The 27120-nt window shown below is 43.6% G+C and overlaps 1 long non-coding RNA gene across 1 annotated transcript; it reads right to left on the bottom strand.

The window, feature by feature from the left end:
- Nucleotides 1-9356: 9356 nt before the first annotated feature.
- On the bottom strand, nucleotides 9357-12258 carry LOC142149666 (uncharacterized). The gene is made up of 2 exons (XR_012690868.1): nucleotides 10963-12258; nucleotides 9357-10342 (listed from the first exon to the last, which is right to left on the bottom strand). It is a non-coding gene; the product is annotated as an uncharacterized LOC142149666 (long non-coding RNA).
- Between the last annotated feature and the right edge of the window lie 14862 nt (nucleotides 12259-27120).

Here is a 27120-nt window from a genome sequence, read left to right as displayed (position 1 = left end):
CCATCAGCTCCGCAGCCAGTTCAAGTTCATCAGGAGGAGGATTTCGAGATTACTGAGGTATTGGATGCAAAAATTTCGCGAGGAGTCCTCCGTTTCCTCGTTCATTGGAAGGGCTTTGGTCCTGAGGAGCGCTCTTGGATCAAAGCTGAAGATCTTAATGCTCCTGCCCTTTTGAAGAAGTTTTATTGCAAAAATCCGGACAAGCCCGGTTCCAGGCGTTCTGTGCCCACCTTTAAAAGGGGGGGTACTGTCACTCACCGGACCGTGAGTGCCTCTTCCCGGACATTTAGGAACCGTGGCCGTCCTCCATCCTGAGGGTCTGAGCATGCGCAGCCCTTTTCTACCCTTCAGTGTGTGTCCCTTTAACTTAATTGGCAGATCAGGCAACCTCCCTATATTAAGCACCTGTGGTCATCACCACATGGCCTGATCTTGGAGTCTCATTCCCCATGAGTCTCTGAAGGTGTTCCTGTGTTTCCTCGTTTATTCAGCCCAGCTGATTCCTGTGGTTTCAAAACCACTTCTACCTCTGTGGTTTCCAAACCACTTCTACTACTGTGGTTCCCATACCACTTCTACCATCTACTGTATCATCGTGACTGTGAGCTGATTCCTATCCGCTGCCTCCGTGCACTACAGTCTCCTAATCACTTCAACTCTACCATGTATCATTGGGACTGCTAGCTGATGCCTATCCGCTGCCTCCGTGCACTACAGTCCTTCATCCACATCCACTCACCTGTTCATGATTGTGACTGCCAGCTGATTCCTATCCGCTGCCTCCGTGCACTACAGGCTTCAACCTGCAACTCGTCTGTGTTTCATCATCGTGACTGTTTGGCTGATTCCTATCCGCTGCCTCCGTGCACTACAGTCTTCAACCTGCAACTCGTCTGTGTTTCATCATCGTGACTGCTCGCTGATTCCTATCCGCTGCCTCCGTGCACTCCAGTCTTCAACCTGCAACCCGTCTGTGTTTCATCGTGACTGTTTAGCTGATTCCTATCCGCCGCCTCTGTGCGCTTCAGTCTTCAGCCCTTGTCAATTCTCCCGTGTTTCCCTGAGTCTGCTGCCACTATTGCTACCCGCTACTCTCCGTGATCAACTGTTCCAGTTCAACTCTGCTCTGGTGTCCCATCGTTACTGCACCTGCTGGTTGCTATTGGCTACCTCCGTGTTCCCGCAGAGACCCGCTGCTGTTACTTCTCAGCGCTACGCATCCATCTACTGCTGATCCGCTCTCCACGCCTTCCTGGGTTCCCTGCTGGTCTACCTACCTGTGCGCTGCACCTGCTAGACCACCGCTTCACCCATCCAGGGACTTTGCATCCTGCCGGCCTCCTGCCGTTCAGGTATCTCTGCACTTCTGTCTGACTGCCTTCTCCTGAACCACGGTATGCATACTTCCCATTGACTGTGCTGTGTATTGCATACCTTGCTGGACTGTGTTGGTTCTCCTCTGGAGTGTACTATCCGCTGAGTCTATTGCCATCATTGACTGTGTTATCTCATGCTGGATTACTTCAAGAGACTTTCTATATTGGCAGTGTTGTTCAGTCATTTATACATTTATATTGTGCATATTACTGTGGATCAAAGTCAAGGTGCCCGTGTATATATTGTGTTGCAGTCTCTCCCCGTGCACCTCCTCACATATATATTCAGTGGTACAACTTGCTAGTGGCAGACCACTGACCCCTGTTTCCAGTTTCACCTGCTCCAGTATCCTCTCACATAGCAGTGGTACAACTTGCTAACGCAGACCACTGACTCCCCGGATACCTCCACTTGGATTCCATTCCTTCACTCAGACAGCGGTACAACTTGCTATCCGCAGACCGCTGACTCTCATCACCTCCTCGTTTCTGTTGGACATTCCTCCTCACTATAGCAGTGGTACAACTTGCTACCGCAGACCACTGACTACCTTCACGTGTCCTTTGTCCATACAGTTCCTCGTGTATTACTACCTCCATATTGCCAGTGCTGCTAGTCATAGACTTTCCTGAGCATCTCATCATCTGCTATTTCCTGTTCCGTGATCACCCTGCTACCAGAGTACCATATTACCACCTATACTGCTCTGGTAAGCCTATCACCTGGTGATCCCTGGGTAAAGACTCCTAGTGCCCGTGACAACGTCATAGGTTGGTTCAAACAATGCCCTTCAAAGGTGGGGGTCAACTCTCCAATAGCTGTATACGTGTCTTCCCTCCGAAAACCTGGTTTAACTGGTCAATTTACATTACACAAACAATATCATTCTGATCATTATTCCTCTATCATCCATAACTTGCATACGCAAGATGCGATCATTTAGTAGCGGATGTCTGATGGTGAAAAGTGGGTTAGAATGAGACTAAACATGATATGTTTCCTATATCCTGAACCTTAGATATCAACAAAGTAGTTTTAACATTATTGTATTAAACTATTAAATCTATTACATTCAATTAAAATGACTGCGTGTTGGAATTTTATTAAGGTGAACTATTTACATAATGAATGTGTGAGTGTAAATGTATGTGTGCACTATTTATCCATGCGATTGCGTCATAACACATGGCGTACTGATCGCAATCGCATGGTAAAACAATATTAATCAATTTGATTTACTTTATTCAATTATTTGACTTTCACAGTTGGTAAAGGAGATATCTTTATTTCTGAGACCAGGGGAAGAAATGTGTTTGTTTTAACTTTGCTGCAGGAAATGCATTATTTCTGAGGTATATATCTGATACAATAAGCCTTTGTTGAGGAAGTATTTTGTGTATCTCGGAGTAGGGAAATGACTTGTTTGGGGTTTTGCAACTTTCTTTGGGAATGTGTATTCTGTAGCTGTCTGAAGAAAGGACCCATGTTAATCTCATGTTAATTAGACCTTTTGATGTGTGAGGGTCCAACACCTGAAGGCACAGGAAGGTTTAATTAAGACTATCTACTAGATTTCCTGCATCTAAAACAAGATGCAGGAACTCACAGCATGTTTAAAGATATCACAGATAAGTGTAAATATTGTTAGCTTTGCATTGCATGTAAATCCAAGTTTGGGTAAACAAATTGCATCCTGATTCTAAAAATAGCTCAAACCTCAGAGGGCTGACTTACCCTGTCAGGCTGTGTTCAAATCTGTATAAAAAGCACTGTCTTGTATTGAAAATTGTTCAATCCACAGCAACCCTGATCCATAGTAAGAGGTCAGCAGTACCAGCCCAGGTACCCAGAAGAAACCCTGTACTGGATGCCAGTAAGGAGTGCAGTGGTGGCAGCATTTGTAAGACCCGCTTACTACATTTAGAGGGCGCATTTGGGATAAGCCCAGCCGGTTTCCAGTAACAACAGACAGGGTGGCATAGGCGGTCCATCCTGTCACAGATAGATAGATAGATAGATAGATAGATAGATAGTTACACACTGTGGATACATACAGTATTTTCAGAAGCAATTCAGTGTACATTCTGCTTTAGTAAAGTCTATAGAAAACGAGGAACAGGCAGCGAAGATAGTCGAATAATAGAGTGTGTGATATGTAGCTGAACAAGGTTATTATTTCAGTGAGAAAACTGTGTTCCTCTATCAGGGCTTATAAATAAATATCTACAACGCTAGAAGAGGAGAGGCCACGGGTACATTTACATAATCATAATTACTGTTAAGCTTTAGTGGTGCTTTAAATAGTTTATTGAATCAGTAATTTGATGCCTCTCTGTCATAAATGAAGTATAGGTGTTGGTTACTAAAACGGGTGATTGCTATTCTTGCTGTAGAGAAATATTTGTTCTTAGGTCCCCCCTGGAAGAGAATCCAGCAGGATGATGGATCCGGAGGCAAGGGACAGTCAGTTCCCACAAAATGGAAAAATCTTTCACTTATCAGTTATGCAGCACACAATATATTAGACGATGAAACATAAAGTATAAGTTTGACCTTGCTATAAATTAATTTTTCAGTTTCACTTAGACAAAGATTCAGCTGTACAAACAGATGATATTGACATAGAGAAGGAATAACAACAGACATGGAAGTAGAATGATTAGAGATTGTTTACTTAACTTCGATTACAGGTTTTTAAACAGGAACAAACATCAAAAACCAGTACAAGAAAAACCAGGAAATATACATAAAATGAGAGACCAGTAGCGGAAGGAGACCAATCCTCTTGTGTAATATTAGGAGATATTTCAAAGTATTCCCACTGAGACAGGATTATATAATGGTAATGTGACCCCTTAAGATTACTCTATTTAGAATATATACAAAATGTTATAATTATATACAACAGTAGGTGGCAGCAGTGCTACATGGTAAGGGCCATTCTAATATTTGTTTCATTCTAGGCCACAGACTGGCTCAAAAGTTATTTGCTCCAATCACATAATGGGCCTGATTCATTAAGACACGCAAACAAATGAAATGTGCATTTTTTTAAAAAAATGCACGGAATTCGGGCACACGCACATCCATGTTCAGCTACAGGCAGATCTGAAGAAACGTCTCTGGTTGCATACGGGTCTAGACACGCTCTGCGTGTACGTCACTTGCCGTATTGAGACAGACACAACACACTGCAGGATATGTGGAATATAAAGTCCCAGCAGATATAAGAAAGTATTCAATTATTGTCCCATGTTAATAATATGATCATTAACAAAAAACATTCTAAAATAGTTCTCTTTCTTACATTTTTTTAATACATATCATACATTTGTTAGGATGTATTTAATGTCTACATTTTTACAGTTGCTCCTGATCACAAACACATGTTGTAGCATGTATACACAGCCGTCATCACTAGTAATCAGCACTTAACGTACCAGAGAGATGTCCATAGCTTCAACTGGATGGATGTGTGTGCGCTCAACCTTGGTACGCCCTTCTTGTAGATAACCTATGACTGTTCTGTCCATGACATCATAGACAATCAGAAGTGTTCTTTGCATTTGGATAAGTTGGATGTTACTGCACAGAGCAATTTTATGCATAATGTGGCAGGTAACGGCATTTACGTTCCTACATGAATCAGGCCTATGATGTGTAGTCATATTTTGTCTTGGAATACGTATTTTCAATATGTTTCCATAAACCTTTCTCTGGATCTTTTGAACACTGACAATTTTATAAATGTAACAGGCATCGTGAGCCACCTCTGTCCCAACCTTGCATGAAGAGGCCACAAATATCTCTGTATAATTGGCCACCTCATGTCCATAGAGCCTGACGCATTTTACCCAGGAGACTGCACTTTACTCCTCTGTTTCCCACCACTCTCCACTGACATAATCTGGGAGGAATACAGTGTCACTGATACACACCACAGAGCATGACCCATTTTACCCAGCAGACTGTACTTCACTCCTCTGTTTCCCACCACTCTCCACTGACATAATCTGGGAGGAATACAGTGCCACTGACTCACAACAGAGCATAACGCATTTTACCCAGCAGACTGTACTTCACTTCTCTGTTTCCCAGCACTCTCCGTGGACATAACCTGGGAGGAATACAGTGTCACTGGTACACGCAACAGAGCATAACGCATTTTACCCAGGATACTACACTTCACTCCTCTGTTTCCTAGCACTCTCCGTGGACATAATCTGGGAGGAATACAGTGCCACTGATACACCACAGGGAATGACGCATTTTACCCAGCAGACTGTACTTTACTCCTGTGTTTCACACCACCCTCCGCGGACATAACCTGGGAGGAATACAGTGCCACTGATTCATTCCTACCTAATAAATCCTTATCCCATTAATCATCACCTTTCTTTCCTACCTAACCAATTCTTTTCCCCACAAATATCATATTTCCTTCCTACCCAACCAAGCCCTATTCCTATCAATCCATCCATTGTTTCCTACTTAACCAACTCCATAAACCCCACCTATAACTTACTAGCCCCATAAGATGTCCCATCTGACTCATTCACCATCCTCCTGTGCTCGATAGACCATTGTCTGTGCTCACGGCACCACTGAACCCACCAGGATGCATTGACAAGTGTGATGATTGGTTTATACACTGTAATGATGGCCTGCTCTGTGGAGCTCTTGTTGGACTGGTTTAGATGAAGCTAGCTCTGTGGACCACAGTTTGAAGAGGGAATTTGGATACAATAGCTTCACCGTGTTTGGAAACACTACCTTTAAACCAACAAAAGCTTTCTGGACTTTAGTCCAGTCTTCTGGGTGAAGTTTCCTGGAGAACAGCTGCCTTTGTTTTTGGGGTTTACACTTCTGTTTTTCTGTTAGGTAATACAAACACTGTGCAATTTGGGAAAATCCCAGTATGAATTGAAAGCAGTATGTGATCAGCTCCAAAAACCTTCCCTTGATGGTCTGTTTACAGTTTCTGCATTAGGTCACTTTTGTTAACATTAATTATCACACAATCCTTGTGTGGATCAGTTTCCTCTCAGATCGCCTCTCGTGTAATGAAATGATTAAACAATGGAACAAATTGATAGCACAGCAAACTTAGATAGTTTTGATTGCCAAAAATGAATGCAATTGTGCTGGCAAATGTTGCAAGACTATAATATAATCCTTGTGCAGATGTGGTATTCCGGACAACCCAACAACAGAAGTATGTTGTAAATATAAAAATGTTATAAATCAAAGCATGTTATAAATATAAGAATATTATAAATAGAATCATGTTATAATTAAAGCAAGTTATAAATAGAAGTATATTATAAATAGAACAATGCTATAAATAAACACATTTAGATTTGGACATATTTTTGCGTTGACCATTTGTAGACAAAGACGCATATAAAGCTTTCTGACGTGTGACTGTAGAGTCAGACGTATCTCAAGAAGCGTCCATCTGAAAAGCCGCAGTATCTGCATCTGATCTATGTCAGGGGTACAAGTGTGGATAATTACACCCAAGACTGCGCACAGATGTGGTAATGAAGTGTCATACGCGCCAGAGGACATAGTCTCCAGACAATTATTAATAAATGCAAAAGTCCCATTTTCTGCAGTTTGTTGCTCAATTCTAGGGGGTATATTTACTAAACTGCGGGTTTGAAAAATTGGAGATGTTGCCGATAGCAGCCAATCACATTCTAGCTATCAATTTTTAGAATGTACTAAATAAATAATAACTAGAATCTGATTGGTTGCTATCGGTAACATCTCCAATTTTTCAAACCCGCAGTTTAGTAAATATACCCCCTAGAAGTCTTATTGTTCTCTGATGGATATTAATCTGAGCATATCAATCACAATCTAATGTACGGACTGAGAAGGTGAACAGTCCTTGGAGCAGCTCCTGCAATGTTATATTTCTAAATGACATAGTAATTGGGTTGAATATTTACCGTTGGTGGAGTTTGCCTACAATGACTCCAGTCATTCTTCCTCTAAGAGCTCTATATTATTTGTGTGTACACAGCGTCCTACGGACAATTCTTTGTCTTATCTCAATTCTACTCATCTTCCTGACGTAAGGAAAACCTCTTTGTGCGTGAAATCTATCTGGAGAAAGATATATACAGTATTATTACATGCTTGTCTTACAGAACATGAACGCAGGGCATGTAATGTTATAGTGAGTGATAGGGTCTGGTTATCCACACAAAGTATCATACTCCGGCAACTCTCATAGAAACTTGGACCCAGATATATTGGACCAATCAGAATTCCCAAAATCTTCCAGTATTGTCTATTTAAGCCTGTGGTTTATTTCACAAGGTTTGGTTCTAGTCTCTCGGTTAAACTTCCTCTGGTAAATTCAGATAGGCACCAAGAGCAGGCGCGGGCTGGCAGAGTTCAGCCCAGCGGGCAACCAGGCGGCCGCATCACATGACACGCGATGCCATGGGATGCGGCCGCCTGTAAAAATCAGCTGAAATTGCCTCCGGGGGGGCGGCCGGCCGGCCTCCCGGGCGGCCCTAACAGCGGTGAGAATGAGCGGCCCGGGGGACTGATGCCCCTCTGCCCCCTGGGCCAGCCCGCCCCTGACCAAGAGTACATAGTAAAATGATTTTGGATTCTAAATGGGTTAAAGGCCAAATTCTCTATTTTAAGGGCTATGGACCTTAGGAGAGATCTCGGATCCCTGCAGAAAACCTACATGCAGAAAACGTAAAAGATTTTTATAAGCGGTTTCCAAATAAACCTGGATGTACGGATTCTATAATCCCTCCTCGAGGTGGGAGCAATGTTACGAGCTGCGGCACTAATTGCGAAGGCTCACACGGAATAGGTCAATCCCTGCTGGTTACTAGGCAACCAGAATGCTTCTTCCTGTTTGTCGGCAGTCACATGACTGCAGTGCACTAATATAATTAGCATTAGATTAAATGGCAGAGGGTGCTTACCCCCCTCCCGCTGGTAGTGTTGTGGTTACACTTGTGGATCCTGCTGTTTTGAGCTCTATTCTCATTGTGATTACCTGCTGCCTGACCTTGGTTGTCCCTGAATTTCTCTGTCTGCTGCCTGCCCTGACCTTTGGCTTTGTTATTGGACCTCCTCACTCACTGCTTGCCCTGACCTTTGCCTTTGTTATTGGAACTCCTCACTCAATGTCTGCCCTGACCTTCGGCTTGTTATTGGACCTCCTCGCTCACTGCCTGCCATGACCGTTGGCTTCGTTATTGGACCTCCTCACTCACTGTCTGCCCTGACCTTTGGCTTTGTTATTGGACCTCCTAACTCACTGCCTGCCCTGACCTTTGGTTTTGTTATTGGACCTCCTCACTCACTGCCTGCCCTGAACTTTGGTTTGTTATTGGACCTCCTTACTCACTGCTTGCCCTGACCTTTGGCTTGCTATTGGACCTCCTCACTCACTGCCTGCCCTGACCTTTGGCTTGTTATTGGACATCCTCACTCACTGCCTGCGTTGACCTTTGGTTTGTTTCTGGTTATCTGTGCTCGCTAGCTGGCTCAAACATTTCCTTGCTCTCTGGTTATTTTCTTATACTGTTTACTGTGCTACTTCAGTCCACCAGCATAATCCCAGTCCCCATAAAACTTTACTACCAGGTACAGGTTAAATGCCTACTACCCTGAGATCAAGTCCTGGTGATATCTGAGTACCTGTGAGAATATCGCTCTCTATGGGAATGGACTCTTACTATAGGTGAAGACCTCTTGTTTACACTTGGATCTAGGAATTTATCTGCTGTCCAGCAGGAGCCCTTACAATTTTAAACCATGTTTTTGCCAATCATGGCAAACAAACGAAGGAGATTCCTCCTCAAATTGTGCAGAACAGAGGCTTCCGTATGAACAGAGGCTTCCGTATGGGCCACTGTGACGGCAGTTTCGCCGCTGGCAGAATACACGTCATGAAGCTCACCAGTAACCCTTAGGGGACGATTTTCTTCAAAGCAAAGTCATCATCATCATCATCTTTTATTTATATAGCGCCAACATATTCCGTAGCGCTTTACAATTGGGGACAAACACAGTAAACTAATAAACAAACAGAGTAATACAGGAAGTCCCGCTGTAAGCTTGCATGATCAGACTTCGCGACAATGTCCGAAAAAAAATCCACTCTTAGAGGAGCGAGCAAAGCTGAGCGGAGATTCCTCTACCTTAATAACTGGAGCACATTGTACGAGTCTCTGGCAACACATCATTGTTTATTCCCCCTAAAGGCCAGACAATAGGTGCAGCACGTTAGTTATTGGAGAAAGAAACAGGCCTGCTGGAGAAGCAAAAATGCAGGAAACAGCGGCACCTCTGGTTGGAATGAGGTACTACAAGAGCAAGGTCTAAAACGTTCACTGGTACTGATCCCTTCTGTATGTTTATTACACCATGCAAACTGTGCGGATCTCTGCACAGCACATACATGTTATCTCACTAGTTAAACTTGTAGAGATCATTAAAGATGAACTTTAGTTTAGGATGATGGGACAGAGACCCTCCCCCCACCCCCAGTAACGTTGTTATACCCCAGCAGTCTGTGCAGAGGGTGTGCGAGGTGTCTTTGTAGCATTGTTGTCCGGACTCAGGTTTATCCTATTGTATTAAGAAAGAGGACGCACTATTCTGTCCCATAGCAATTTACAGGCAAGAAACTTACTTATTATAGCAAACAACTAGGTACCACCTTGCACCCCAGTTGAATGCGTTGGTACGGCCTGAAAGCTGCCAACTGTCCAGATAGAGGAGGGGGTGCAGGATGACCAATCAGAGGGGACTGTGGTCTCTAGTTGGTCCTCCCATTCATCCACCCACAGCCCCGTGAGACGAACCATGGGGCTCTAGATAGAGCAGTCCCCTGGGCTCTGGTACATGCCGCTGTGGTTATGGTGATTGCCAGGTCACACGTGGGCACTGAGGCCTGGTCTCAGGCAGCCAGTAACAGATTCTAAGGAAATAAAAACAAATAGAAAACAATTGTAAAATAATTTTATATGTAAAGGATAATAACATATAAACAAATAAATATCAAGGTATATTCCTATAATAAAGGGACATGAAAAGGAAGTAAATATAGAATAATTATAAATATATATTCATTCAAATGAAACAATCAAACAGCAATCAAATCCAAAAACTCGTATTATTAATTTAGAAGATGGATCTTCTTATAAAAACCACACAGATAATCCAATCCCGTCAGTACAAGGTCTCTCTTACAATAGAAACACAAGGATTACATGCTGAGCTAAAGGAACTACATAGATATCATAACGACCTCCATGTAGGAGAGAAACACCTAATAAGAATTACCTCCAGAAATATGTACAGATACTGAGAATTACACGGAATTTACATTCAGGTGGCAAAATGCGTCAGACAGTAAGGGTCCAATTGATCAGTCTGACACAATAGGGATGACTACAGCCATATAATATAGCGCCAATAAAAAAAAGTCACTTATTGGCGCATATTATCAAGAACATACAGAGATTCTCAGTTGTCCCGCTGATACAGGATTAATTTAGCAAGTCTTTGGACCAGTCTTTGCAGATGCGTGGTGCGTACCTGCCGAGATTTGAGCTCTCATTTCTACTGGGAAAAAAAATAAAAGAAGTTAAAAAATGTATAAAAATATATAAAAACATAAACAGATACTTAAAAACGTTTAAACATTGAAACATACTTATTTCAAGGAATGAAACATTTCCCCAATGCTTTCCCTCTGTTATCGCCATAGACAGTACTGCAATTGTACAAGTACCAATGCTTGTTCCCGTACAAAGACTCTCATCAGCAGCAGGCCCAGCGCTACCATTAGGTAGCTACCTGGGGCGCCAGGTTCTGGGGGAATGACACTGAGGTGCCCCCTCCCCAGAAACAGATGGGGGGGCAGACCAGGTACTGTACCGTTCTTGGTGGCTGACTCCTCCACCTTCATGCAGCCGTGGATCCTATGATCTGCTCCTCTCTCCATTCCCCTGTAGTGCACCACTGTATATCATAGCAAAGGTACGGACTGTATTATATTGTGTTGTACTTCTGTATAGAAATTCATTTGTGAGGTATTGATTTGTAACTTCTGAGACAGTATGTCATGATTTGGTTTTGTAACTTTGCTAGAGGAAACCCCAATTAGGCTATTAGATCTTTTTCATCTGTGAGTGACCAACACTTGAATACATAGCAGGGAGTCGTTACCTGGTATCCTGCTTTGTTAAAGAGGAAACCTCTGAACAATGCAACCAGGAAATTTTAGGAAATCACAGATTGGTATAAAATAATTTAATTAAAAGTGTAAAATTGTGTTAATTCCAAGTGTACAGGATATTACATCCTGAGATCTGAGATTTAATATTTCAGATGCTTCAGTGCTTCGTCGGATCAGGAAGCTGGTTTATACCCTGCCAGGAGTTGTGTCAGAGTCTGTATAAAAGGAGCTCTGTTTGACCGTGTAGTATCATTATACCATCTGTACTTCTGGATTTCACTAGTACCTTAAACTAGTGTGTAACTGTCCTTATTAGGACTTCCTGAGCTAATAAACATCACTGCTTTAAGATCCTGCTTTGACATCTATTTAGCTACTATAATTCGTCTGACCTACATATTAGACCGATCTAATCCATTATCCGGCTGTTCTGATGTTAGGACCCAGCCTCTAGTACCAATGCTTTTCCCACTACCTTGCAGTTCTGGCCGTGTGATAGGCCAGGGGGAACCATCCACAGCAACCCTGATCTAAAGGAAGAGGTCAGGGGTACCAGCACGGGGTACAATAGCAAGGAGAGTTACTCAGAAGGACGTGGTTTTAGGTGCCACTAAGTTGCCTAGTGGTGGCAGCAGCAGAAGTTCCTCCTACTGTGACAGAAGAGGCGCATTTGGGAGAAAGAAAGGGGATGGTGGCAAGCCCAACCGGTCCCCAGCAACACACGGACAGGGTGGCATAGTAGGTCCATCCTGTCACAGAGTGCTATTAATTTATTTGTGGGGTGATGGTGGGGTATTTAATTTTAATAGTGGGACCTATTCATTTAAAGTGGGGAGATATGACCTTTAATTGAATGTGGGGCTGAGTTTTGAAAAAGGGATGGTTATCATCATCATCATCATCAACATTTATTTATCTAGCGCCAGCAAATTCCGTAGTGCTTTACAATTGGGAACAAACATTAAAAAGACAATACTGGGTAGTACATACAGACAGAGAGGTAAGAGAACCCTGCTCGCAAGCTTACAATCTATAGGACAATGGGAGTTAGAAACACAAGGGCATGTGCTATATCATATTGCACAATGGACCAGCCAGACTTCAAAGGTAAAAGTACTGAGTGGGCTGTGTGTTGCTGCAATGTTGGTCAGAAGGTTGTTGTCTTGCGTTAGCTGTGTAGAGGATGGTAATAGGGTAATCTAGGGAAATTAAGATGATGGTTGAGGAATATCATAACCTTGTCTGAAGAGGTGGGTTTTCAGTGAACGCTTGAAGGTTTGAAGACTAGAGGAAAGTCTTACTGTGCGAGGAAGGGAATTCCACAAAGTGGGTGCAGCCCGGAAAAAGTCCTGTAACCGAGAATGGGAGGATGTGATGAGAGTGGAGGAGAGATGTAGATCTTGTGCAGAACGGAGGTGTCGAGTAGGGATATATTTTGAGACAAGTGAGGAGATGTATGTCGGTGCAATTTTGTTGATGGCCTTGTATGTTAGTAGAAGAATTTTATATTGGATTCGTTGAAATACAGGCAGCCGATGTAGAGACTGACAGAGTGGCTCAGCAGAGGAATAACGGTTTGTAAGGAAAATCAGTCTAGCCGCTGCATGCAAAATAGATTGTAGGGGTTCAAGTCTGACTTTGGGAAGACCAGTAAGGAGGGAATTGCATTAGTCGATGCGGGAGATGATGAGTGCATGAATTCAAGTTTTTGCAGTGTCTTGTGTAAGAAATGTGCGTATTCTGGAAATGTTTTTTAGGTGTATGTAACATGATTTAGATATAGAGTTGATGTGGGGAATAAACGACAGTTGTGAATCAAGGATTACACCTAGGCAACGAGCTTGCGGGGTGGGATTTATGGTCATGTTATCGACAGAAATAGAAATGTCAGGCAGGAAGCTTCTGTTCTTGGGTGGGAATATTATTAATTCAGTTTTTGAAAGATTGAGTTTGAGTTGGCGAGAAGACATCCAAGATGAAATGGCAGAAAGACAGTCAGTAACGTGAGACAACACAGATGGTGAAAGATCAGGAGAGGATAGATAAATTTGTGTATCATCCGCATAGAGATGATACTGAAATCCAAAGGAGTTTATTAGTTTTCCAAGAGATGTGGTGCAGAGGACCTAGGACTGAGCCTTGTGGAACTCCAACTGATAAAGGAAGCGGGGCAGAGGTGGATCCAGAGAAATTAACACTGAAAGAGCGATTAGATAGGTAGGATGAGAACCAGGATAGGACAGTGAGTTCAAGACCTAGGGATTGCAGCGTTTGTATGAGGAGAGAGTGGTCAACAGTGTCAAATGCAGCAGAGAGATCCAGGAGAATTAGAAGAGAGTAGTGGTTATTATTTTTTGCAGTGATCAAATCATTGACAACTTTGGTCAGCGCAGTCTCTGTGGAGTGTTGAGAGCGAAAGCCTGACTGAAGAGGATCCAATAGGTTGTTTGCTGTAAGAAAGTGTGTGAGGTGTGTGTAGGCAATTCTCTCGAGAAGCTTGGAGGGGCACGGGAGCTGGAAGATAGGGCTGTAATTTATGAGAGAGTTGTGGTCAGAATTCTGTTTTTTTAAAATGGGAGTAATCACTGCATGCTTGAATATAGATGGAAAAATACCAGTAGAAAGAGATAGATTATAGATTTTAGTTAGAGAGGGAATGAGCACAGGAGACAGGGACATACCAATTTGTGAAGGAATGGGGTCAAGAGGACAGGAAGTAGAGTAGGAAGATGAGAAGAGAGTAGAAACTTCCCCTTCATTTGTGGGATCAAATAAAGAGAGAGTGTCAGAGGGTGCTACAAAGGAATTGAGCAGATTGCTTGTCAAGGGAGATGATACCATTTCAAGCCTGATCTTATCTATTTTGTCCTTGAAATAGGAAGCAAGATCCTATGCACTGATGTTAGTTGGAGGATTTGGGGCAGGAGGATTCAGAAGAGAGTTAAATGTGTTAAAGAGGCGTTTGGGGTTAGAAGCCTGAGCATAGATGAGAGAATGGAAATATGCTTGTTTAGCAGTGTCCAGAGCATTTCTGTAGGAGTGGTAGATATCAGTATATGTGATAAAATCATTAGAGGCACAAGATTTATGCCAGTGACGTTCTGCTTTACGAGAAAGTTTTTGCAGAGTTCGTGTTACTGTTGTGTGCCACGGTTGGCAACGAATTCTACGCGAAGTATGTAGTGTCGCTGGAGCCACTTGATCCAGAGCAGTTGCTAGGGTTTGATGAAAATGGGGTACTGCCCGATCAGGGGAGGAGAATGTAGAAATTGGGGAGAGAAGGTGTTTGGAGAGAGGTGGAAAACTGTTGAAAATCAATAGCGTTGATATTCCTGCGGGTACGAGGAGGCTTGGAAGAGTTTGACACTATGGAAGGTAAAGAACTGGGGGTGAGCGCGTAGCTAATAAGGTGATGATCCGAGAGGGGGAATGGAGTGTTAGAAACTGAGCATAGTCTAGAGAAAATAAGATCAAGACAGTGGCCATCCTGATGAGTAGCGGATTCAATCCACTGGGAGAGGTCAAGTAAGGAGGTTAGAGAGAGTAGTTTGGAAGTAGCATTGGAACGTGGATTAGAAATAGGGATGTTGAAATCACCCATGATGATGGTGGGGATATCAGTAGATAAGAAGTGAGGGAGCCATGCAGAGAAGTGTTCAAGAAATTGTTGGTGTGGACCAGGGGGGAGATAGATGACAGCAACACGCATAGAGAATGGGTTAAAAATCCTAACAGCATGTACTTCAAAAGATGTGAATGTGAGTGAAGGGATACTTGGTAGAACTATGAACGTGCACTGTGGGGAGAGAAGTAGTCCAACCCCCCCCCTCCTTGTCTGCCTCCTGGTCTGGGGGTGTGGGTGAGATGGAGACCACCATGTGAAAGGGCTGCAGGTGAGGCAGTGTCTGAATGCGTGAGCCATGTTTCTGTTATTGCTAGAAGGTTGAGATTGTATGAGAGGAAGAGATCATGTACGGAGGTTATGGAAAGGAGGAATATTTATTAAATGTAAATGTTATTAATGTATTGCCGAAGCTGTTTTAGGGGAGGGAAATAGGTATATTAATTCACTTTGAATACTATTAATTAAATATTGGGTCTGGTGGAGAGGGGAACAGAATAGGGCTATTTATTAAATGTGAATACTATTATTTTATTTACTATACTAGTTAGGCCTGGTTGCAGAGAGGAAAGCCTAATTATTAAATATTGGTTCTATTGATTTAACAATGGGGCTGTTTTGGAGTTTCTAAATTAAATGAACCTGTGTTTTTTTCCAAATAGGACCCCAAGATTCCAGGATCCAGACAAGCAGCTTCTAAGCATAAGACCCCAACAGCTGCTGGTAGTGAACAGGTTGGTGAGGGCAGGACATCCAGCCAGGTAGGAGTGATTATTGTCAAGCATGTGATGGCCTTAGAAGTGGGTATTTTAGGAGTAGGGGGCGGCAGGTAACATTAGATGTATAAGGCAAATCTAGAAAAGCTCTATCCCCGACAAAATTACCTTTTCCTTCATTTAATTAATCGGCCCCTCAATGAGACCCTTAATCCTCACCTGACACAAAGACCATTCAGTGTATCTGAGGACAGACATGGGGCTGGTTACTCTCTCCTCCAATCTTTGTAAAATAGTCAATTTCTTAACTAACTACACAGCAGCCTCTACTTACTATGACAGGCAAGGCTTAACTCTCTATTACATAACAGTGCCCTCTTGTGGGGATATTTTGTGTGATAGTCTCAAGTAAGGAGGAGTGTAGGGAGGTGGGAGGAGTTTAGAGAGGGAGAGGGGTGTATAGAAGGTGAGGAGTGTAGGTTGATAGGGTTAGTGTTGGGAGGGGGAAGAGTGTATGGAAGGGGAGGAGTGTAGGGAGTGGGAGGAGTTTAGGGGGTGGGGGGTGTATGAAGGGGGAGGAGAGTAGAAGGCTGGGGTAGTGTAAGGAGGGGGAGGAGAGTAGTGGGATGGGGGGAGTGTAGGGAGGGGGAGGAGAGTAGTGGGATGGGGGAGTGTAGGGAGGGGGGAGGAGAGTAGTGGGATGGGGGAGTGTAGGGAGGGGGAGGAGAGTAGTGGGATGGGGAAGTGTAGGGAGGGGGGAGGAGAGTAGTGGGATGGGGGAGTGTAGGGAGGGGGAGGAGAGTAGTGGGATGGGGGGAGTGTAGGGAGGGGGGAGGAGAGTAGTGGGATGGGGGAGTGTAGGGAGGGGGAGGAGAGTAGTGGGATGGGGGGAGTGTAGGGAGGGGGAGGAGAGTAGTGGGATGGGGGGAGTGTAGGGAGGGGGGAGGAGAGTAGTGGGATGGGGGAGTGTAGGGAGGGGGAGGAGAGTAGTGGGATGGGGGAGTGTAGGGAGGGGGAGGAGAGTAGTGGGATGGGGAAGTGTAGGGAGGGGGGAGGAGAGTAGTGGGATGGGGGGAGTGTAGGGAGGGGGAGGAGAGTAGTGGGATGGGGGGAGTGTAGGGAGGGGGGAGGAGAGTAGTGGGATGGGGGGAGTGTAGGGAGGGGGGAGGAGAGTAGTGGGATGTGGGGAGTGTAGGGAGGGGGAGGAGAGTAGTGGGATGGGGGGAGTGTAGGGAGGGGGGAGGAGAGTAGTGGGATGGGGGGAGTGTAGGGAGGGGGGAGGAGAGTAGTGGGATGGGGGGAGTGTAGGGAGGGGGAGGAGAGTATTGGGATGGGGGAGTGTAGGTAGGGGGGAGGAGAGTAGAAGGATGGGGGGAGTGTAGATTGGGAGGAGAGTAAGGGGATGGGGGAGTGTATGGAAGGGAAAGAGCGTAGGGAAGGAGGAGCAGGTGAAGAGAGAGGATGGGCCTGAGTCATTGAGTAGAGCAAAGCATTAAAAAGGAGTAACTTTGCACCTGGACAAAACCATGTTGCATTGGAGGGGGAGGTAAATGTAAAATGTGGGGACAGATTCAACTTTAAAAGTCAGTGTAAAAATAAAGTTATCTAGTATTTGTGTGCTAGATTAAAAGCAGCCAGTATTTATGTTATGTGCAAAATAATAAACTAATTTGCACCCCGTATTGTAACATGGTTTGTCCCAGAGAACATTTACTCCTTTTTTTACTTACTTTCCTTAATGACTCAGGCCCAGGATATCCCCTGTGTGTTAGTGCAGTAATGAGGACTGAAGAGGTCCTGGAGTAGCAGATACACATGTACAGAGATAAGCCGCATGTTATTCCAGTAGAAGAGGCCACTACGAGATAACGCAGAGGGCAGGGAGAGCGTGGGAGCGGGCAGGACGGATACGTCATTAGCCAAGGACTGGAAACGCTTGCTCAGCAGTTGTAGCTAAACTTCACCACTGAAAGGATGTAAATCGGAGATCTTGGGTGCTCGTTAATGAGAAGATCGGGGTCTTCTGTAGAGCTGGGTGAAATTACATAGTAAACGTAAAGTACACGTCAGAGTTTACTTTGTATCCCGAGTCGCATATCTTATGTGTGCGACTTGGAATACGGAACAAGCGCATGTTTTATAGATGTGCTTATACCGTATCCTATGTTAGGAGCATATAATGCAAAATAGCCTGATAGGCTGTAAGATAGATAATAATAAAAAATGCCCCCCCCCCCCCCCCCTAAAATAAAGCATCACAAGCACTGAACTGGTAAAATTGGGGAGATGAAAAGTGTGGGGACCCCCAAAAAATACCATCATTAGTCTATGCCAGCCAGGGCTGGTGGTACTATAGCGGGTAGACCCGCAGCGTGGGGGAGCCCTACGCCAGTCACCACAAGGCTGGATGTCCTGCTGAAGTCACTCGGGCTCTTCTGACACCACTTAGACCGCACCAAGTAAATCACTAACCCCTCATATATCTTGTAATGCACTATATTCCACTCCCATTCATTCAGTGGGGGGCACGGGCACCCACACATTATTGAGGGAATCATTGTACCAACAAGACATAAAAAGAAATGTGTTGGATCGGGGCACTCAGTCATTGATTGTCTTGTCTTTATACAGTATTGATTGATATGCATTAAAAACATTATTTTTATTTAATTTCAATTACTGATCCACCATAATTAGTGAAATAATAAAAACAATGAATATTAAGGTACCTGATTATATATGGTCAACTATCAAAACAGCGGTTTATACTGCGAACCGCGCAGCTGCTCGAATCATTTGTTATAATTAATGACAGGAGAACTCTCCCTATCTGTAGTCATTATATAATAGTCAGTTCCACCCCTATCCGTCTATAGCTGCATTGTAGAGGATTGTTACATTTATACCGAAATGTGTCTCATATAGATATATTCCAGTGGTTAGTGTATAAGTAATTATTCATTCATCGCTGTCTAAAGTCTCCTGATAAACACAACGGGTCTGATTTATTAAGGAAAGTACGGCAAAAAAAGAGTAAATGTTCTCTGGGACAAACCATGTTACAATGTAAGTTGTGCTAATTAGTTTATTATTTTGCACATAAGATATATACTGCCCGTTTTTTCATGTAGCACACAAATACATAATAGCTTTATTTTTACACTTGCATTTAAAGTTGATCAAGGACATGTCCTACCCCAACTACAAACCTGTCCTTATATTTTATATTTACCTCCCCGGCCAATGCAACATGGTTTTGTTAAGTTTTAAAGTAACTCCTTTTTTTTGCTCAGTGTTGTAGTTCCCATGGCTTCACCTCAGACTACGGCATACCAGCAAACATTTGGGAGTCCGCCATCGGGACGGGGGGCACGTTGTGGTACTGGCTACATCCCCAGGGTCGTGCCTACGATATTAAAGTCCTGCTATCCCATGGCTGACATAGTCTAGTGCTGGAACAGGTCATTTCACAGGACCCTAAACTTTTGTCTCCCCGATATTGTCAGTTTCAGCCTAACTAGGGTTGGGTTTGTTTTTGTTTTTTGCTTGTTTTTTTTGGTGAGGGTCAGTTCATTATTAATTTCTTATTATTATTTCTTTCTTTAGTTTTACACACAGCAAGGGAAGGGTTAATGATCACAACGGATCTTCCACCAGGAGGGAGCAGCAGCAACAGATAAACCTCCGAGAGTCTTATGTACTACGCCTGCTCACCCATCCCTCCCTTATTCGGACTAAGTGTAGAGAGGCACCACCGGGAGAAACGTCTGTCTGCTCTGAGCCACTGCTGCACAGGACAGGCAAGGGTTAATTCTCTGATATATCGCAGCCTCAGCTTATGGTGACAGGGAAGGGTTAATTCTCTGATACATCGCAGCCTCAGCTTATGGTGACAGGGAAGGGTTAATTCTCTGATATATCGCAGCCTCAGCTTATGGTGACAGGGAAGGGTTAATTCTCTGATACATCGCAGCCTCAGCTTATGGTGACAGGGAAGGGTTAATTCTCTGATATATCGCAGCCTCAGCTTATGGTGACAGGGAAGGGTTAATTCTCTGATACATCGCAGCCTCAGCTTATGGTGACAGGGAAGGGTTAATTCTCTGATATATCGCAGCCTCAGCTTATGGTGACAGGGAAGGGTTAATTCTCTGATATATCGCAGCATCAGCTTATGGTGACAGGGAAGGGTTAATTCTCTGATATATCACAGCCTCAGCTTCTGGTGACAGGGAAGGGTTAATTCTCTGAAATATCTCAGCCTCAGCTTAAGGTGACAGGGAAGGGTTAATTCTCTGATATATCGCAGCCTCAGTTTAAGGTGACAGGGAAGGGTTAATTCTCATGTCTCATCTTGTCTGTTTTCAATACCACAATAACACAATAGGGAGGACAGACAGTCACTGCCAAAATAAAGAGACAGCAAGAGGGAGGGAGGGGGGGGGGGGGGGGGGGGGGAGGGTGTAATGTGCACTTAATCTGCAAAACCTCTGGATGCCTAAATACAGAGTAACATGACCCCAGCGACATGTACTTCATGTAACCGCACTGTGCTAGTGTCTATACACGTAGTACAGATACCGAGAGTAACATCCAGTATACAGTACAAGAGAAGTGAGACTGTGCTAGTGTTTATACACGTAGTACAGATACTGAGAGTTGCACCCAGTATACAGTACAGTAGAAGTGGCACTGTGCTAGTATTTATACATGAACTACAGTAGCAGATACTGAGAGTAACATCCAGTATACAGTACAAGAGAAGTGGCACTGTGCTAGTATCTATACACGTGGTACAGGAACAGATACTGAGAGTTACATCCAGCATACAGTACAAGAGAAGTGGCACTGTGCTAGTATCTATACACGTGGTACAGGAACAGATACTGAGAGTTACGTCCAGCATACAGTACAAGAGAAGTGGCACTGTGCTAGTATCTATACACGTGGTACAGGAACAGATACTGAGAGTTACATCCAGTATACAGTACAAGAGAAGTGGCACTGTGTTAGTATCTATACATGTAGTGCAGGAACAGATACTGAGAGTTACATCCAGTATACAGTACAAGAGAAGTGGCACTGTTTTAGTATCTATACACGTGGTACAGGAACAGATACTGAGAGTTACATCCAGTATACAGTACAAGAGAAGTGGCACTGTGTTAGTATCTATACATGTAGTGCAGGAACAGATACTGAGAGTTACATCCAGTATACAGTACAAGAGAAGTGGCACTGTGTTAGTATCTATACATGTAGTGCAGGAACAGATACTGAGAGTTACATCCAGCATACAGTACAAGAAAATTGGCACTGTGCTAGTATCTTTGCATGTAGTACAGATACCGAGAGTTATATCCAGTATACAGCATAAGGGAAGTGGCACTGTGCTAGTATCTATACACGTGGTACAGGAAGAGATATTGAGAGTTACATCCAGTATACAGTACAAGAGAAGTGGCACTGTGCTGGTATCTATACACGTGGTACAGGAACAGATACTGAGAGTTACATCCAGTATACAGTACAAGAGAAGTGGCACTGTGCTAGTATCTATACACGTAGTACAGGAACAGATACTGAGAGTTACATCCAGTATACAGTACAAGAGAAGTGGCACTGTGTTAGTATCTATACATGTAGTGCAGGAAGAGATACTGAGAGTTACATCCAGTATACAGTACAAGAGAGTTGGCACTGTGCTAGTATCTATACACATGGTACAAGAAGATATACTGAGAGTTACATCCAGTATACAGTACAAGAAAAGTGGCACTGTGCTAGAATCTATACACGTGGTATAGGAACAGATACTGAGAGTTACATCCAGTATACAGTACAAGAGAAGTGGCACTGTGCTAGTATCTATACACGTAGTACAGGAACAGATACTGAGAGTTACGTCCAGCATACAGTACAAGAAAATTGGCACTGTGCTAGTATCTTTGCATGTAGTACAGATACCGAGAGTTATATCCAGTATACAGCATAAGGGAAGTGGCACTGTGCTAGTATCTATACACGTGGTACAGGAAGAGATATTGAGAGTTACATCCAGTATACAGTACAAGAGAAGTGGCACTGTGCTAATATCTATACACGTGGTACAGGAACAGATACTGAGAGTTACATCCAGTATACAGTACAAGAGAAGTGGCACTGTGTTAGTATCTATACACGTGGTACAGGAAGAGATACTGAGAGTTACATCCAGTATACAGTACAAGAGAAGTGGCACTGTGCTAGTATCTATACACGTAGTACAGGAACAGATACTGAGAGTTACGTCCAGCATACAGTACAAGAAAATTGGCACTGTGCTAGTATCTTTGCATGTAGTACAGATACCGAGAGTTACGTCCAGTATACAGCATAAGGGAAGTGGCACTGTGCTAGTATCTATACACGTGGTACAGGAACAGGGATTGAAGTGTTTATACTCAAGTTACAGAGACAGACAGACCAGAGAAGATGTTAGAGGGCAGAATGTCTGTTATTCTGACGAGGAGACTGATCACGATTCTGTATAAGCACAAAGGGAAGAGATGTGACCTTACTAATTGGCGTCCCATTTCTCTTTTGAACGTGGACTACAAGGTCCTCTCCAGAGTACCAGCCAGTAAAGGTTGTTATTGGGCAGATTGTTCATCCGGAGTTGCGGCATTTCAGGTCGCAGGATTGCTGGTAACCTTGCGCTGCTGAGAGACACGGTTCATTCCATCAAATTTCGCCCTGCACGTGGCCCTGGTCAGTCCTGGACAGGAGAAGGTCTATGATCGTGTTTCTCATGATTTTTTGCATATGGTTTTGCGCAGGTTCGGTTTGGGTGATATGTTTTGTTCTTATGTTAACCTGATGTACCTTGATATCCACAGCTTGGTGTTGGTGAACGGCTGGAAGACTGATCCTTTTTGTGCCATGTGTGGGGTCAGACAAGGCTGCACCTCTACTTTTTGTTTGATGTATAGAGTTTTTAGCAACGTGCATCAGACAGAATCCAGAGATAAGAGGCATCACCGCATCGGGCCCAGTCAGACAAGAGGCCAAGTGCTCGCTCTACATAGATGACGTCATTGTCTTCTCAAGTGCTGGGAAGAAAGACTCGCGACAGTAAGTGTCACGAACTCCCAGCAAGTCCCAGATACTTAAATCACATACACATGTAGAATGAGCCTCCCTGGGCTTCGTAAGTTTACAAAGAATCACTAATTAATCTAAAAAATGTTTCCAATGCTTCGTTACAAAAATAAATAACAAGGCATACAATATATTGCACAAATGAGTTTCAGAAAATAAAATAGGAAATAAAATCATAGTTACTACTTACTAGTTAAGACCTGCTGTGTGAGGGAACACAATTAAGGAAAATCTGACATTTCAGTCTTGATAGACCGCTCATGAAAATGCACAATCTGATATCTAAAGCAGAAGATTTTAAACCCTGTTTTTCACATAGCCCACACCCCTCAACTTTGGAGTTTAGCTGTCAAGAAAGACAGATTGATCTCCCAAATGTCACAGGACTTTCAAAGTGAGCAAGGGATGTTCTGAGATTGGAATGTTCACAAGGCCTTGAGTTCTCACCTCTGCTCTTTCTGCTTGGCTATGGTTTACAAGTTTGGGGCTTTAAACTCTCCAAAACCCTTATATAGCCTGGGCCTGGCTAGTTTTAAAAGATGAATGGTAGTTGCATAAGTTTAAAATCATATCATCTAGCAAAGCACACGTTGAGACTACATTACAATATTACATACAATATAAATTGTCATACATGAATTCCACAGAAAATAACAATCAGTCATTAGATATACTACAAATCATCACAGTAATATATATAATTGGACAGTGGAGCCTTAAAGACCCCACCGTCGAAGTGAAAGCACTGTTGCTGCGCAACCAGATCCTTCCCGTTCTGTAGCACACGGCCCAAGCTTGGCCACCTCTAGCTGCTGTCTACAAGACCATCACGAGGACAGTCTTCCACTTCAACTGGACAAATGGCAGATTGGTTATGTACAACGAGCCCCTTAAAGGCAGTTAAGGGATAAGTGATATCCTCACTGAGCCGCGAGCCTTCTTTGCTTGTAACTGTATCCGCAGGACTTTGATTGAAAAGAACATTTGCTCTGCTGGGAAGTCCATGTCCTGCTTTTTCCTGCTGACTCTTTGGATGGTCCTTGGCTGGGATAAGTGGAACAGCCTTTTGGTTTTACCTGGATTTTGGACAATTTGTGAGGGAACGTCATCTGCAGGGACTTAAACCAGACTTGTGGAAGCCATAAACTATTCACAAGCTCATCAGAACTAAAGACGATATGGAGTCTGTTCCAGGGATCCCTGCTGCTACATTTAATGTTTGGGAGAATGTGGTCTCTAAGAGGCCGACTAATAGACATACAGACATGGCATGGATGGCAATCCAGGGGGGTCTGCCTCTCAGGACATTCGTGCACTCCCGGAACCTGTGCCAGTATTTCCACTGCCCCTTTTGCATCACCAGAAGGGAAACATCACAGCATATTTTTTGGACTGCCCCACTGCACAGGCACTGTTGGATGCCTTGGAACATGAACTTAAGGACAGTGTGCTCAGGACTTCATATCATTCGGTATTTTATGGATTATTTCCAGGGATCCACTCAATTGGGACAGTCAAGGAGATCTGGTGCTTTATGAACTGCTTTAAAGACACTATGAGGTTTGCTAGGTGTTGCCTCATTTTGAAGAGGGAGAAGATGTCTATCCAGGACTGTCGCAGGCTGATCCACAGCCTACTAAGAGACTACAACACCATGGATAGTCTTGAGCAAGAGGAAGATGATTGATTGTTGTCACCTTCTTCCCTTCCCTCCAATGTGTCTGTTCATTCATTAAAGCTTTGGGCTTGTGTCTCCCCATCTCGCTCCAACCTATTCCCCCATCACTGCTTGAAGTTTTGTTGAAATGTCTTGCCTTTATTTATGCACCCTCCCCTTATATATGTTTGATCTCTCAAAAAAGCTTTGGGCCTGTGACAATCCCCTCCTCCCCCCCACACACACATCCATTGCTTTTTTTGAAAAGAAGATGTTCACTGACCCCGTGTTTTGGTTTAGGAACTGGATTAACTTTGTGCTTTGGTTTTGGCTTTGGTTTTGGTTGTCACGTGTTTTGGTTTTGGGTCCCTATTTTTTTTCTAAAATACCTATTTGTTTGCTAAAATCACATAATTTGGCTCTTTTTTGATCCTACATTATTATTAACCTCAATAACATTAATTTCCAGTCATTTCCAGTCATTTTTTTGTCAAGTGACAAGAACACTGCTACCCCTATTTCTGTGTGAGCAATGGCACTGGAGACTGGAGAGTGACAAGAACACTGCTACCCCTGTTTCTGTGTAAGCAATGGCACTGAGCAATGTCACCGGAGACTGGAGAGTGACAAGAACACTGCTACCCATGTTTCTGTGTGAGCAATGGCACTGAGCAATGTCGCTGGAGAGTGACAAGAACACTGCTACCCCTCCCGTTTCTGTGTGAACAATGGCATGGAGCAATGTTGCTGGAGACTGGAGAGTGACAAGAACACTGCTACCCCTCCTGTTTCTGTGTGAGCAATGGCACTGAGCAATGTCGCTGGAGACTGGAGAGTGACAAGAACACTGCTACCCCTCCTGTTTCTGTGTGAGCAATGGCACTGAGCAATATCGCTGGAGACTGGAGAGTGACAAGAACACTGCTACCCCTCCTGTTTCTGTGTGAGCAATGGCACTGAGCAATGTCGCTGGAGACTGGAGAGTGACAAGAACAATGCTACCCCTGTTTCTTTGTGAGCAATTGTGCTGGATTTCCTGGGGAGGGAGGTACTTATGGAATCCAAAACCTGCGAGATTCAACAACGCAACAATGACGTTTTGCCTCAATTCAGCTCCGAGGACGCGCGAAAGTACCGAGCCAGCTACGAGCCTACTCGGATTCCCTAAGTTCGGGTGGGTTCAGTTTTCAGATAACCGAACCTGAGCATCTCTAGTTTGAAACTGTTGTGTTGTCTGTTTTGCATGGTTAGTGCAATTATTGATGTATAGTGCAGGATATCATATCTTCTACCTAATATCTTATATTGTACTATAAACTATGTCTGATTATGTTCCACAGTGTTTTGTGCTCACAGCTGCGCTGCGACGCAGTACACATAAGCATGATGCATGATGTATGATGTAGGATGTAGGATGCAGGATGTATGATGTATGATGCGTGATGCATGATGCATGATGTATGATGCATGATGTATGATGTATGATGTATGATGTATGTGTTTTGTACCTTTATACAAAATAGAGATACTTTATCAATAAAAAAAAACAACACTCGCTTATTGTTAGAATTCTGTTCCACAAACTAGGTCATTGTAATTACAGCGATGGAGCCAGACATATGTTGAAAACATTAAGCTGTTTATTGCAGTTAAAAACACAGTCCAGGAGATGCTATTTGAACAAAGACCAGGACAGATAATAAATAGAGTTCCAGGTATTGCAGAATAACAGGTATAATGCAGACATCAGGTTTACCTGCAGGAGACAAGATTCAGGTGAGTGGTAAATGCTTTACAGAGAAGCAGGAACTGGCTAAAGCAAGGATTCCCACAGGAACAGAGAAAAGCAAGGCAGTAGCCCAAGGGTAAACAAACATTAACAGGCACAGAAACATTAATGACCAGCCAAGGATACTGGGAGAGGCAGGCATATATAGGAGACACTCAGGTGCGAATGATTTACTAGCTGCAGCTAGCTAACCCCTGGTAGTGGGACGAGAAGGCAGAATAGCAGCATCTCTGGTGGTACACAAATACTGCAGGGTAAATACAACATTAAAGTCCAGTATAATCCCAAAGACACGAGCTGCCGAAATGAAGCAGCATCCTGAGGCAGATCCTAACATTTTCCTCCACTTAAAGGAGCGGATTCCAGACGGTCCATTAGAAGCTCCATTCAGGCTGTTTTCTTTTTCTACTTTTTATTCTTATGGGATCTTGTAGAAACAATAGCTCCCTTCTCCAACAAAGTGTAAGCAAGACCAGGGGGTAAATGTATGAACATGCGGGTTCTTCAACATGCGGGTTCTTGTAAAGGGGAACTTCCTTTATAATGCAGCGCCGCTTGAAAATTTAATCGCCGAACACGCTGAACACGCGT

Source organism: Mixophyes fleayi, chromosome 4 (genome assembly GCF_038048845.1).
Source record: "Mixophyes fleayi isolate aMixFle1 chromosome 4, aMixFle1.hap1, whole genome shotgun sequence".
Taxonomy (NCBI): Eukaryota; Metazoa; Chordata; class Amphibia; order Anura; family Limnodynastidae; genus Mixophyes; species Mixophyes fleayi.
The sequence above is the reverse complement of the archived record's forward strand: the minus strand, read 5'-3'. Positions and strand labels throughout refer to the sequence as shown.